The sequence below is a fragment of the Coenobita brevimanus genome, unplaced genomic scaffold (assembly GCF_032717465.1).
Source record: "Coenobita brevimanus isolate Jiangsu-jjx unplaced genomic scaffold, ASM3271746v2 jjx.HiC_scaffold_2542, whole genome shotgun sequence".
Taxonomy (NCBI): domain Eukaryota; kingdom Metazoa; phylum Arthropoda; class Malacostraca; order Decapoda; family Coenobitidae; genus Coenobita; species Coenobita brevimanus.
The window spans coordinates 48,000-59,611 of NW_027643482.1; positions in this window are offsets into that span (position 1 = coordinate 48,000).

Genomic DNA, 11,612 nt, shown 5'->3' on the forward strand with positions numbered 1-11,612 from the left:
CACATATGCCTGAGTGTGCTGTGAGGGTGGGTCTGCTGTGGGGAGTAGGTCTGCTTTTGGGAGTAGGTCTGATGTGGGGAGTAGGTCTGCTGTGGCCAGGGATCTCCTATAACGGTATCACTTACGTCTGATGGCGAAGGCGTAGCCTATGAATCACGTGGAGGAGCCCCAATGGTGTACATGAAAATTCTTTATGGCCACTCCTACCTTTTGGTTCACACCGACAGTTGGGTTTTTCTATCTCTCGCACACACGCATCGCCACACCCACAATTACACACACACACACATACACACTCACACACACACACACACACACACACACTTTCTCTCTCTCTCTCTCTCTCTCGCTCATACTCTAGTACAGAGAACGAGCGAAACTTGGCATGTGACATCCGTAGACTTCCAGGCTGCAAAAAAAAAATTCTTAACGAATATATAGCCGATCAAAAGTTAGGTTAGGTCATTTGGGCAGGGTTTGGTCTGATTAGGTAATTTTTGGTTGGGTTGGCTTCAGTTCGACTAGATATAGACGGATTAGGTTAGATTGCTTTAGAATACGTCTGTTTTGATAGGTTTTGGGTTGGGTTTTATTTGGTTGGGTTAGGCTGGGTTAGGTTCGGTTGGATTAGGTCATTTTAGGCTTGGCTGGTTTGGGTTAGGTCAGGTATTCTTAGGTTAAGTTATACTGGGTGAGATTAGGTCGCTTTAGATAGGGTTAGGCAGCGTCAGAATAGGTTAGGTTAGGTATGGCAAGGTTAGGGGAGATTGTGAGGTTAAATACAATTAGACTGGGTTAGGTGAGGTTAAGCTAGATTAGGCTGGGTTGATTTAGGTTGGATTAGGTCATTCGAGGTTAGGCAGGGTTCATTTCGAGCAAATATTGATAGGTTAGGTGAGACTGGGCTAAATTAAATCGGTTATAACACTCCCCCCCACATATATCCGTATGCCAATCATCACCCACCCTCCACACACACACACACACACACACACACACACACACACGTAGGCGCCCATGAACACAAGCATTTCTATAACACTCCCCCCACACATATCCGTATGCCAGCCATCACCCACCCTCCATACACACACACACACACACACACACACACACACACACACACACACACACACACACACACACACACACACACACACACACACACACACACACACAGCAGATTTGACTTTTCCAAGAAATGAAACCCCCAAAGACTGAAAGTGGCGACAGCAAGAGGTGGCGGAGAAGCTCATCCCACTCTCTTCCCACTGGAATGTCTGTGATTGGTGGATGGTGGGGTGGGAGGTGCGTGAGTGAGGTTAGGAATCCATTTGATGACCAGTACAGGTGTATCGTCTAATCTGGAAAGACATCTTCACCTGTCTGGTGCTACTCTCTCTCTCTCTCTCTCTCTCTCTCTCTCTCTCTCTCTCTATGTATGTATGTATGTACGTTTTTTGTAACATTTTGTTGTGATGTGTTTTCATTATATTTTATAATCGCTTTTTTCATGGTCTTGAAATACAAAGGAAAATACTGTATTTATCATGCTGTACTTATGCAGTCAGTATCCCATTATAAGGCTCATCAAGTCATCCGTAATTCATCGCCGTATTTAATAACCTTAAATGTACTGCACCAGCCTCTCCCCTTCAACTCATCTCTGTCTGTCTCTGTCTCTGTCTGTCTGTGTGTGTGTGTGTGTGTGTGTGTGTGTGTGTGTGTGTGTCTCTCTCTCTCTCTCTCTCTCTCTCAAGCGAGCGAGCGAGCGAGCGAGCGGGCGAAAAAAGGAAACATAAGAGGGGTATTGATAAAGGATTTGATGTAGAGATAAGTTTCATAATACATAAGGAAGAAGGAAGTTAAAATGAAAGGCAGCCAAGAGTGTGTGTGACCTGAGGAGGGAGGCTAATTCTCAAGGGACAATATACTCTGGTGTGTGTGTGTGTGTGTGTGTGTGTGTGTGTGTGTGTGTGTGTGTGTGTGTGTGTTGTGTATGCGCATGTGTGCGCGCGCCCCTCTCTCACTATCATACTCCAGGACTTGTACACTTTGTTCCACGTCAATAAAGTCATTACTGGTATATGCAATCCCTCCACGTATATATATATATATATATATATATATATATATATATATATATATATATATATATATATATATATATATATATATCTTTTTGCTTACATTTCTTTGTGGTGTGTTTGGAGAGAGAGAGAGAGAGAGAGAGAGCAACATAGGGAAGAAAGGGTTAAGGAGTGGCAAGTATGGACAGGTGTATCTTGTGACCTGTGATTCCCTTCAGCCCTCCATGACAATCCCCAGGGACGTGAGCGCAGTGTGAGCCTCAGAGAATGTTTGCCTTTGTTTCCTCTGTAGTTTGCATCTTGACTCTTCACCTCACCTTCCAGCTGCTTTGTCTGCTTGTCCGACGGAATGCATTGCTTTTGGCTTGAGATGTATATTGTATGGCCATTCTAATACTCTATTCTAAAATATAAACTTAGCATACCTGCGTTCAATCGATCAAAAAAAAAAATCTTGACACAGGTGAACAATGTTTTCACAATGTTCGATGCTCCTGTTCGTGTTGGTTTAAGCCAGTTTATTCTCTCTCTCTCTCTCTCTCTCTCTCTCTCTATGTACTGTACTATATATATATATATATATATATATATATATATATATATATATATATATATATATATATATGATTCATGTATATACTGTATGTATAAATATGTCTGAATGCATGCATGTACGCCCTCCGGAGCGACGGGGTAGGGGTTGTGTGTGTGTGTGTGTGTGTGTGTGTGTGTGTGTGTGTGTGTGTGTGTGTGACCCTATAGAAACCGTACTCTCCCTACATACCAGTCTCCTCCCAACAGTGTTTTTCCCTCCTCCTTACCGATTTATTCTCCAAACGACTCATTACTATCCCCTGGTTGGCTTCCTATGTCTTCATATCGTCATCGATTGCATGAGTAGAATATAGTAACGGAGCAGAAGCAGAAATAAATCGGTCAGGAAGAGGTGTTAGTAAGCTTCCTAACAGTAAAATACCCCCGCTAATACCAATACACCGGTCCTGTATGAGACAGTCCTAGCGTGGTACCTTATAGATGAAATTGATACAGTATTATAGATGTAACTTTTCCTTTTCAGTCTTTCCTATGAAATTTCCATATCAGTTATTCCATGCTACTTGGTGGTTTTTCTCACTTTTTCCTGCCAGTTTTAACTGGAGGGTTTGTAGGCGGGGTGAACCTTCTTGCTTTACTATCTTTACCCTTCAGCATGTAGAGTTAGATCTCGTAGTCATAGTCTATTCTGTAACAAACAGCCTCGAAAGGACGATAAGGTCTGTTGCTGTTTGCTTTCCTTTGTACTCCTTTGTGTATTCAGTATGGACGGTGGGTCTTAGTGCCAAAGTGGAGACATGTGGAGATGTATGATATGAAGGAGAGAGAGAGAGAGAGAGAGAGAGAGAGAGAGAGAGAGGAGGGGGGAGGCAAACACAGTGCTAAAAGATAGAATGACAAGACAGAAATAATGAGAGAGAGAGAGAGAGAGAGTCTTCTTTCTCGTCTTCCTCTCCAAAACACGAGGCGATCAATGTGCAGAATCTCTCTCTCTCTCTCTCTCTCTCTCTCTCTCTCTCTCTCTCTCTCTCTCTCTCTCTCTCGGAGTTGTTGGTGGGAAGTTGTGCTGGAGATTAACATAAGAGAGGACAACTGCAGTAAGCCGGTTGGCCCATGCTAGGCAGCTCCTAAAAGAGTAACTGAACTACTAGAATGAGATAAGGATAGCAAAGAAGAAGGCTCTCCCCCTCCCTCCAAGACTCTCCAGCCGAAGCCGGCAGGAAAAAGTCAGAAAGAACACCACGCAGTATAGAAAAACGTTGACTGTTTATAGGAAAGTGTGAAAGGAGAATAAAGACTATTATGGTATAACCTGAGAAGGAAAAAGAATGAATTAGTACTGGTTATGAGATTTTTTTTCTATACCCACCCCTTATTTGTCATATGCTCATCTAGCCTATGCTTGAAACTCTCAATGGAAGAGGCAGCAACTACTTTACTAGGTAGCTTATTCCATTCATCTACTACTCTATTGCAAAACCAGTCTCTACCCTGTTCTTAACTATAATGGAATTTTTCCAGTTTGAAACCATTACTTCTAGTTCTATCCTGTATGCCCAGTTTCTGTACCTTGCTAATATCTCCTTTACTTATTCCCTTCCTTCACTTAAACACCTCAATTAAGTCTCCCATTACTCTACGTCTTCCTAGTCGGTGGAGATTTAGTCTTAGTCTTGTCTTCATGTGACAGGTTCCGAACATCATGTATCATTTTTGTCATTATTCTCTGTACGTTTTCAAGCGACTTTATATCCATTCAATAGAACGGACACCAAAATTGCACGGCGTAGTCTAAATGTGGCCTTATTAATGCTAAATAAAGTTGCAAAATTGCTCCTCGAAAGAAATCGTAGGAGCCTATTTGCTTTATTTCTAGCATTGATACACTTCTGCCTAGGTTGAGGTCTTACTAACCCTAACTCCTAGATCTCTCTCGCATTCCGATTTACTAATTACTTTGTTATCTAAGTTGTATGTAGTATCTCCCATGGTCTTGCCTACGTTCAGTACTATACAGTTTTCAAAATCCGACAGTCTGAAATTACCCACAATATTTGTAAAAGTGGCACCACTGGATTGTCATCGCCGCGCGAGGGCAGCACATACAAGGTTGACTCCACGCTGCTTGCCTGTTACCATCACGCGAGGCTGATGCAGTGACGTGGTGATTTTCAACACGTTGAGCCTCAGTGTCGCTCTTGCGGAGGTGGGATGTATTATCTCCGACGGTTAACCCATGGCGCCAATCGGTCTACACTCGCATGATCGCATCTGCCATACCAGCGGTTACCTTACCCCCTCCCTGGCCCTCAGTCACCAAATGTCAGGGTGGGAGTGTGTACGTGTGACGCCCAGCTCCGCGGTGCCTTGCTGTCTTGTTACCCATACCGGGCTCATTGCACATAGATAAAGTTTCAGTATTACTTTAGACGGTCTATTGTTCACGCTTCTCGAAATAAATCCTAGGACCCTATTTGCTTTATTTCTCGCATTAATACACTGTTGCCTTGGTTTAAGGTCGTTACTAATCATAACTCCTAGATCCCTCTCGCATTCCGATTTGCTAATTTCTTTGTTATCTAAGCTGTATTTAGTATCTCCAATGGTCTTGCCTACGTTAAGTACTTTACATTTTTCAACGTTAAATTCATTTGCCAAGTTTTAGACCATTTGGACAATGTATCGAGGTCTTTTTGTAAGTTATGGCAATCGTCAGTCGAGTTAATGATACGCCCTATTTTTGTATCGTCGGCAAATTTGCTGATGCTGCTATTGACTCCTAAGTCTAGATCATTTATATATATGATAAATAATAAGGGACCGAGTACTGAACCCTGTGGTACACCGCTAGTTACTAATCCCCAGTCCGACTTAGTTCCATTTATTAATACTCTCTGCTTTCGTCCTTTCAGCCAGGATTCTATCCATTTTAAGATATCGCCGTCTATACCGTGTGCTCGAACCTTTCTAACTAACCTTTCGTGTGGGACCCTATCAAAAGCTTTACTAAAGTTCAGATAAATAACATCGTAAGCTTTATCGCTATCTACTGCCTCATAGACCTCCGAGTAGAATGACAGAGAGGGATACATGAGAGAGAGGGGAGAGAGAGAAAGAGAAACAACAGGAAAGGGAAGGAAAAGAAAGCAAAAGGGAAAAAAGAGATGAAAGGGGGAAAGGAGGTAGGATACAGGAAAGAACACAGACGACATAAGAAAGAGGAAGTGTAAGGAGATGTCGAAAAGAGAAGAAGAGGGAAAGAAATACACGGGGAAAAGGGAAAGAAGGGAGAGAAAGAGAAGTGAGAAAGAAAAGAGAAAAACGTGAAAGAAAAGATAAAGGGAAAAAAGGAGGGAAAGGAGAGAGGAGAGGAAAGGAGAGAGGAGAGGAAAGAAGAGACACGAAAGTGGGAGGAGAGAAGAGAAAGAGAGGAGAAACGAAGAAAAGAGAAGGGTGGTGAGAAAATTGATTGAGGTGTAAAGTGGGGAAGCGATTAGAGAGAGAGAAAGGAAGGGGAGAGAGGGTAATGGGGGGTGGAGGATTACAGGAGAGAGAGAGAGAGAGAGAGGGGGGGTGAAACAAATAGACTATCTATCTATCTATAGCCCGACGCCCTAATCCCGCAAAGGTTGGCCGCAGACAAAACGCCTCCAAGTCACTCTGTCACCCACCATTTGACTCCCCTCCCCCAACTCACCCCCCCCTCCCTCATATACCTCTCAACTCCATCCCTCCACCTCATCCTCGGTCTACCCCTCCCTCTCCCTCCCTCCACCTCACTTACATACACCCTCTTAGTCAGTCTTTCATTCTCCATTCTCCATTCAAATAGACACTGAACGATGAACACGGGCACAATGACGAAGGCATGAGAGGAATTACAGAACCTAAATTTTTTGCATCATTTCGTTCTATTCTTTAAATCTCCTTATCGTCTTTTTTTCTTGTCTCAGTCAGCTCCAACCTCCTCCTCCTTGCTTATCTCTCTCCTCTCCTCCTCCTCCATTAACCTAGTAAGCATTCTCTATTTTCAACTCTCTCTCTCTTCTTTCATCGTTCCTCTACGCCAATCTACACGTCGGGGTTGCCAGGCATCGCGTAATATTTCACATTTGTTTATACTATTCCTTTTTCTGGCCTTATTTTTCGTGCTACATTATTCATTTACGTATCATATTGTTCTCAGTGTGATTTTCTATAAGGCTACATGCATTTAAGGTTGAACGGAATACAGCATTACCAATACAATAACACAATGAACAATAACATCTGAAAAAAACATAGGCAGCTGGTGTAGATGTGTATACTGTATTATCGACGTTATTTTTTGTGCTATTTTATTCATTTTAGTCTCTTTTTCTTCGTAAGTGTTTGTCCTGCAATAAAATGAGTATAAAATAATGAGCAAACAGCCAACATCACGATTACTAACACCGTAAACAGCGTAAAAAAGACCAGGCGCGCTCCATCAGCGCGCCTTCTCGTAAATATTGATACTCATGTTTTATTTGATTTCAGACGATATTTTGAGTGCTATTTCGTTCATTTTAGTCTTTAACTGTTCGTACGAGTTTGTTCTACAGTAACAAGGCATTCAAGAATGAACAGAACACGACCATAACACAGTACATGCAGCAAAAGGATAATTATACTGTACTGTTTAAGCATACTTTAGAAAAATAAAGAACCTCTATACAGTACGTATATCTCATGTAGAATGGGAAGACATTGGCGCGCATTTAAACCTAGTCCCATGAACAGTGAACAGCAAATGTTTTTGGCGACTCACCACTAAAAATTTAACTTTCTACCGAGAAGAAACGAAAACAAGAAGAAAATTAGAAGAAAATAAAAAGTTTCTCATGAATTTATCACCCCTTCCTGGATCCTGGCGTATAATAGTGGGAGAAGAATGATGATGATGATGATGATATGAAACTACAAGCATCCCGTACTTTGGAAATCCTACACGCTTACAGCGGCCCCTACAGTGTGCCTGTCAGCTGTGCGCTGCTGCCATACTTCCAACTGACCTCCCATACAGGCAAGCTCATCTAAAAATATTTGTGGATGGCTTTGGTACAGCCTAGTATAGTTTTACTTATACAAAAAAGCTGTAAGGTTTTTATGAAAGAATCGCTTTTTGTTATAGTAATTACAAAGAACTTTGTACAACTTGGCAGAGTTGCTCATGCTGTGCTGCCAGGTCTTTCGAGGCGGATTTGGGTCAGATTAGTGTCACACACACGCACGCACACACACAACACACACACACACGCACGCACGCATACACACCACCTGTCCTGTTCTGCGCGCTTCATTCATTCTTCCGCACTCGAGGACAATGGATGCCTCTCCAAAGCCTCAATCAAAACACCTGCACAGTCAAGCCAAAGGAGTTATATACAATGTAAACCAGTATTTTCAGCGAGAGAAGGAGAAGGGGGATTTTATTACCAGCTTATCAAAGGCTACTTGCCGGACAGCTGAGGCAACAAAAGTAAGCGAAAGAACAATAAAAAGAATATGCAAAGAAGCAAGAGATAATGAAGAAAGTAATGAATTTATGTCTCCCAAGAAACGGCAACGCACAAGACCCACTGCTGATTTCTTTGACGAATTTAATGAAGGTGTTCTACGACGAACCGTGCTCGGTTTCTACGAGAGGAAAGAGATACCCACACTGGCAAAAATACATGAAGAAATTAAAGAGAACCTTTCCTACCCCGGCAGCAGAGAAACATTAAGAAAGGTTCTGAAGAAAATCGGGTTTAAATATGCTAAGGTAGATGGAAGAAAGTTTCTAATGGAGCGCAGTGATGTTGCATATGGGCGTTACAGATTTTTGAGCGCAATGAAGAAACATGTGAATTCTGGCAAAGACAGTAGGTGGTGTGGAAGTAAAGTCGAAATATAATAATAAGAATAATAATAATAATAATAAATGCACACACACACACACACACACACACACACACAGTGAGAGGGGAGGGGGAGGGTAAATGGTGGGCTGTACCAAGGCCACCTAAAAATAGCCTTGGGCCTTGGCCTACGAGAGGTGAGTGGAAGTGTAGCATTAAGGCACAGGTGACAGACGCAGCCTTCAGGGGCCACTTAATAATAATAATAATAATGACGTATAGAAAAGGGGGGGGAAAGGAAGGAAGGTAAAGAATGATTGTGTATATGTGATGAGTGTTATGCAACCAGGGCGACGACACGTGGTGGCAGGAACTAGGCCTTAGTTTAAACTCCCGGCCTTACTGAGAGCTATGGTCCTGGTTGCATTGTGTAAGGTGCATGTGTGTGTATTTACCTATTTGTAGTATACAGGAATTGAGCAATGCTCGTGTTGTCCTGTGTGTGTGTGTGTGTGTGTGTGTGTGTGTGTTTTAAGTAGGAGAGGAAGAATTTAGTCTAAGAGAAAGAGTGTCGGGGCTTAACCCAACGTGCGTGTGTTTGGTGTTGGGAAGGGGGGGGGGTCTCGCACGTGCACTGTGTTGTTACTTAAGGGCGGGAGGAGTGAATAGCTACGGCTTTCTCTGCCAAGCATTAGCTTATTGGCTGCCTCTCAGGTTCATCTGATCTTTTCCGGCTCCAGAAGCCTGGGTAGGATTTAGGATACGGGTGTTAGGGTAAGGTGTTGTAGCCCTGGGGGGCTTGGGTAGGGGGATAAGGAAAGGGGAGGAGGTAGGGGGGAAGAGTGGAGGAAGGGGAGTCAGGGTAGGTTGTCTCTTGGGGGTGGGCGGAGTATTGGGCTGTAGCCGTGATCTTGATGGGGGGTGTAGGGGTGGTTCAGGGTCTGAGGCGGGGGTGCTGGATATGAGGATGGCGGGTTATTACGTGGCTGCCGTGATCTTGATAATGGGTGTAGGGGTGGTTTAGAGTCTTAAGTGAGTTGCTGGGTGTGAACTAAGTTATTTAATAAAAGGGTCAGTAATAAATAAACTATTGGTGCTTAAGTGAACAATGGGGTTGGTGCAGGTCTTGCGTCAGGGTGGAAGAGGTTGGCTAGAGGTCGTGTGGGGGGTGTGATCCGGGTGAAAAAGTCGATGAAGTCAGTGTGAACGTCGGTGAGTTTGGTGATTTGTTTTTGTTGTAGGTGGTGAAGGTAAGTGTTGATGGGTGGAATGTTGGCGCGTTCATGAGAGTGTATGTTGGTGACAAAATCATCCCACCGTATGCTCAGTGCCCAACGTATGGCTTTGTTTTGAACTCTCTGTAAATTTAGGATGTTGCTTTTGGCCGAAAGAGATAGACTTAACGGTGAATACGTGAGCAGTGGTCTGATCAGTGCTTTATACAGATGAAATTTAGTTGAAGATGCTGCACTACGGAACCGGTATATTTGTGTTAGTGCAGTGCTAGCCATGCCTGCCTTGCCTCGTATATGATGATGAAATTTGAAGTTTTTGTCGTATGTAAGACCAAGTACGGTGCAAGTATTCCTAATGGGAATGGGAACGCGATCGGGATCACGCGAATTTAGAAAAAGTGGGCGGGGGTTGGCTGATTTAATACGAAAATATGTTACTGTGCATTTCAAGGGATTCGCTTGAATCCGCCACTTCTGCTGCCATCGTGCAATTCGGTCTAGCTCTATGCTCGCTTTGTTGGTAATTTCGTCAATTGTCGTTGATCGTACAATACGAGGGACTGAGATATGGGTGTGTGTCAGGCAAGAGCAGGGCGACACAGACTCCTACATAATGAGGTGCGACCGCTAGTGTTGTGCTGGCAAGACTAGGTTGTAAAATTATCGGTCACCTTCAGGCCTTCTCGCCCCCTTTAATGTTGGTGGGGACTTCTTTTTTACATACTGTTTGTGTGTGTGTGTGTGTGTGTCTTAACCTTGCCGTCATTAGTGAAGATTTAAAGAACACTATATAATCCCTCCAGCTAGAAGAACAGGCAGTGAAACAGAAACAACAGGAAGATTTTTAGCTCAAAAACAGAGGCAGTTGGGGAAGGTGAGCCGAAGAGTGCACAAAAGGGCAGCTGAGTATGTATGGTGGGGCTTGGTGTGATAGAATGTATGTAGGGAGACAGGAGTACAGGATAAGGTAGTGCAGCAGCATACGAATTATGAGAGTACGTGAGGCTAGCAGTGTGGTGGTAGACAGAAGGGTACTGCAGGGGCCAGGTAAAGGGACTACTGTTTGTCAAAGGTACTGCAGGGGCCAGGTAAAGGGACTGCTGTGAAAGGTACTGTGGGGACCAGGTAAATAAAGTACTGTAAGGGCCAGGTAAAGGGAGTACTGTTTGTCAAAGGTACTGCAGGGGCCAGGTATAAGGAATGTTGTAACAGGATGAACCATTGATCTCGATGTTTCTCACAGTAGCATCCTAGACATCTGCCGACGACCTGGTGGAACACTATGAAGATACAAACGAGGCAGCACCTACACCTCTTTTCAATGGCACTTCATATGTACTTATCTTAAACGCTGCAGGAACCAGCTTTATCACACCAGGCATACACTGGAGTAGAGAAGGATTCCAATGGCCAGGGGTCTTGTATAACAGAAGCACTTACTGTTCTAGCCCACCAGAGCTACACATATGCCTGAGTGTGCTGTGAGGGTGGGTCTGCTGTGGGGAGTAGGTCTGCTGTGGGGAGTAGGTCTGCTGTTGGGAGTAGGTCTGCTGTGGCAAGTAGGTCTGCTGTGGCCAGGGATCTCCTATAACGGTATCACTTACGTCTGATGGCGAAGGCGTAGCCTATGAATCACGTGGAGGAGCCCCAATGGTGTACATGAAAATTCTTTATGGCCACTCCTGCCTTTTGGTTCACACCGACAGTTGGGTTTTTCTATCTCTTGCACACACGCATCGCCAAACCCACACTCACACACACACACACACACACACACACACACTTTCTCTCTCTCTCTCTCTCTCTCTCTCATACTAGTACATAGAACGGACGAAACTTGGAATGTGACACCCGTAGACTTTCTTTCAGGC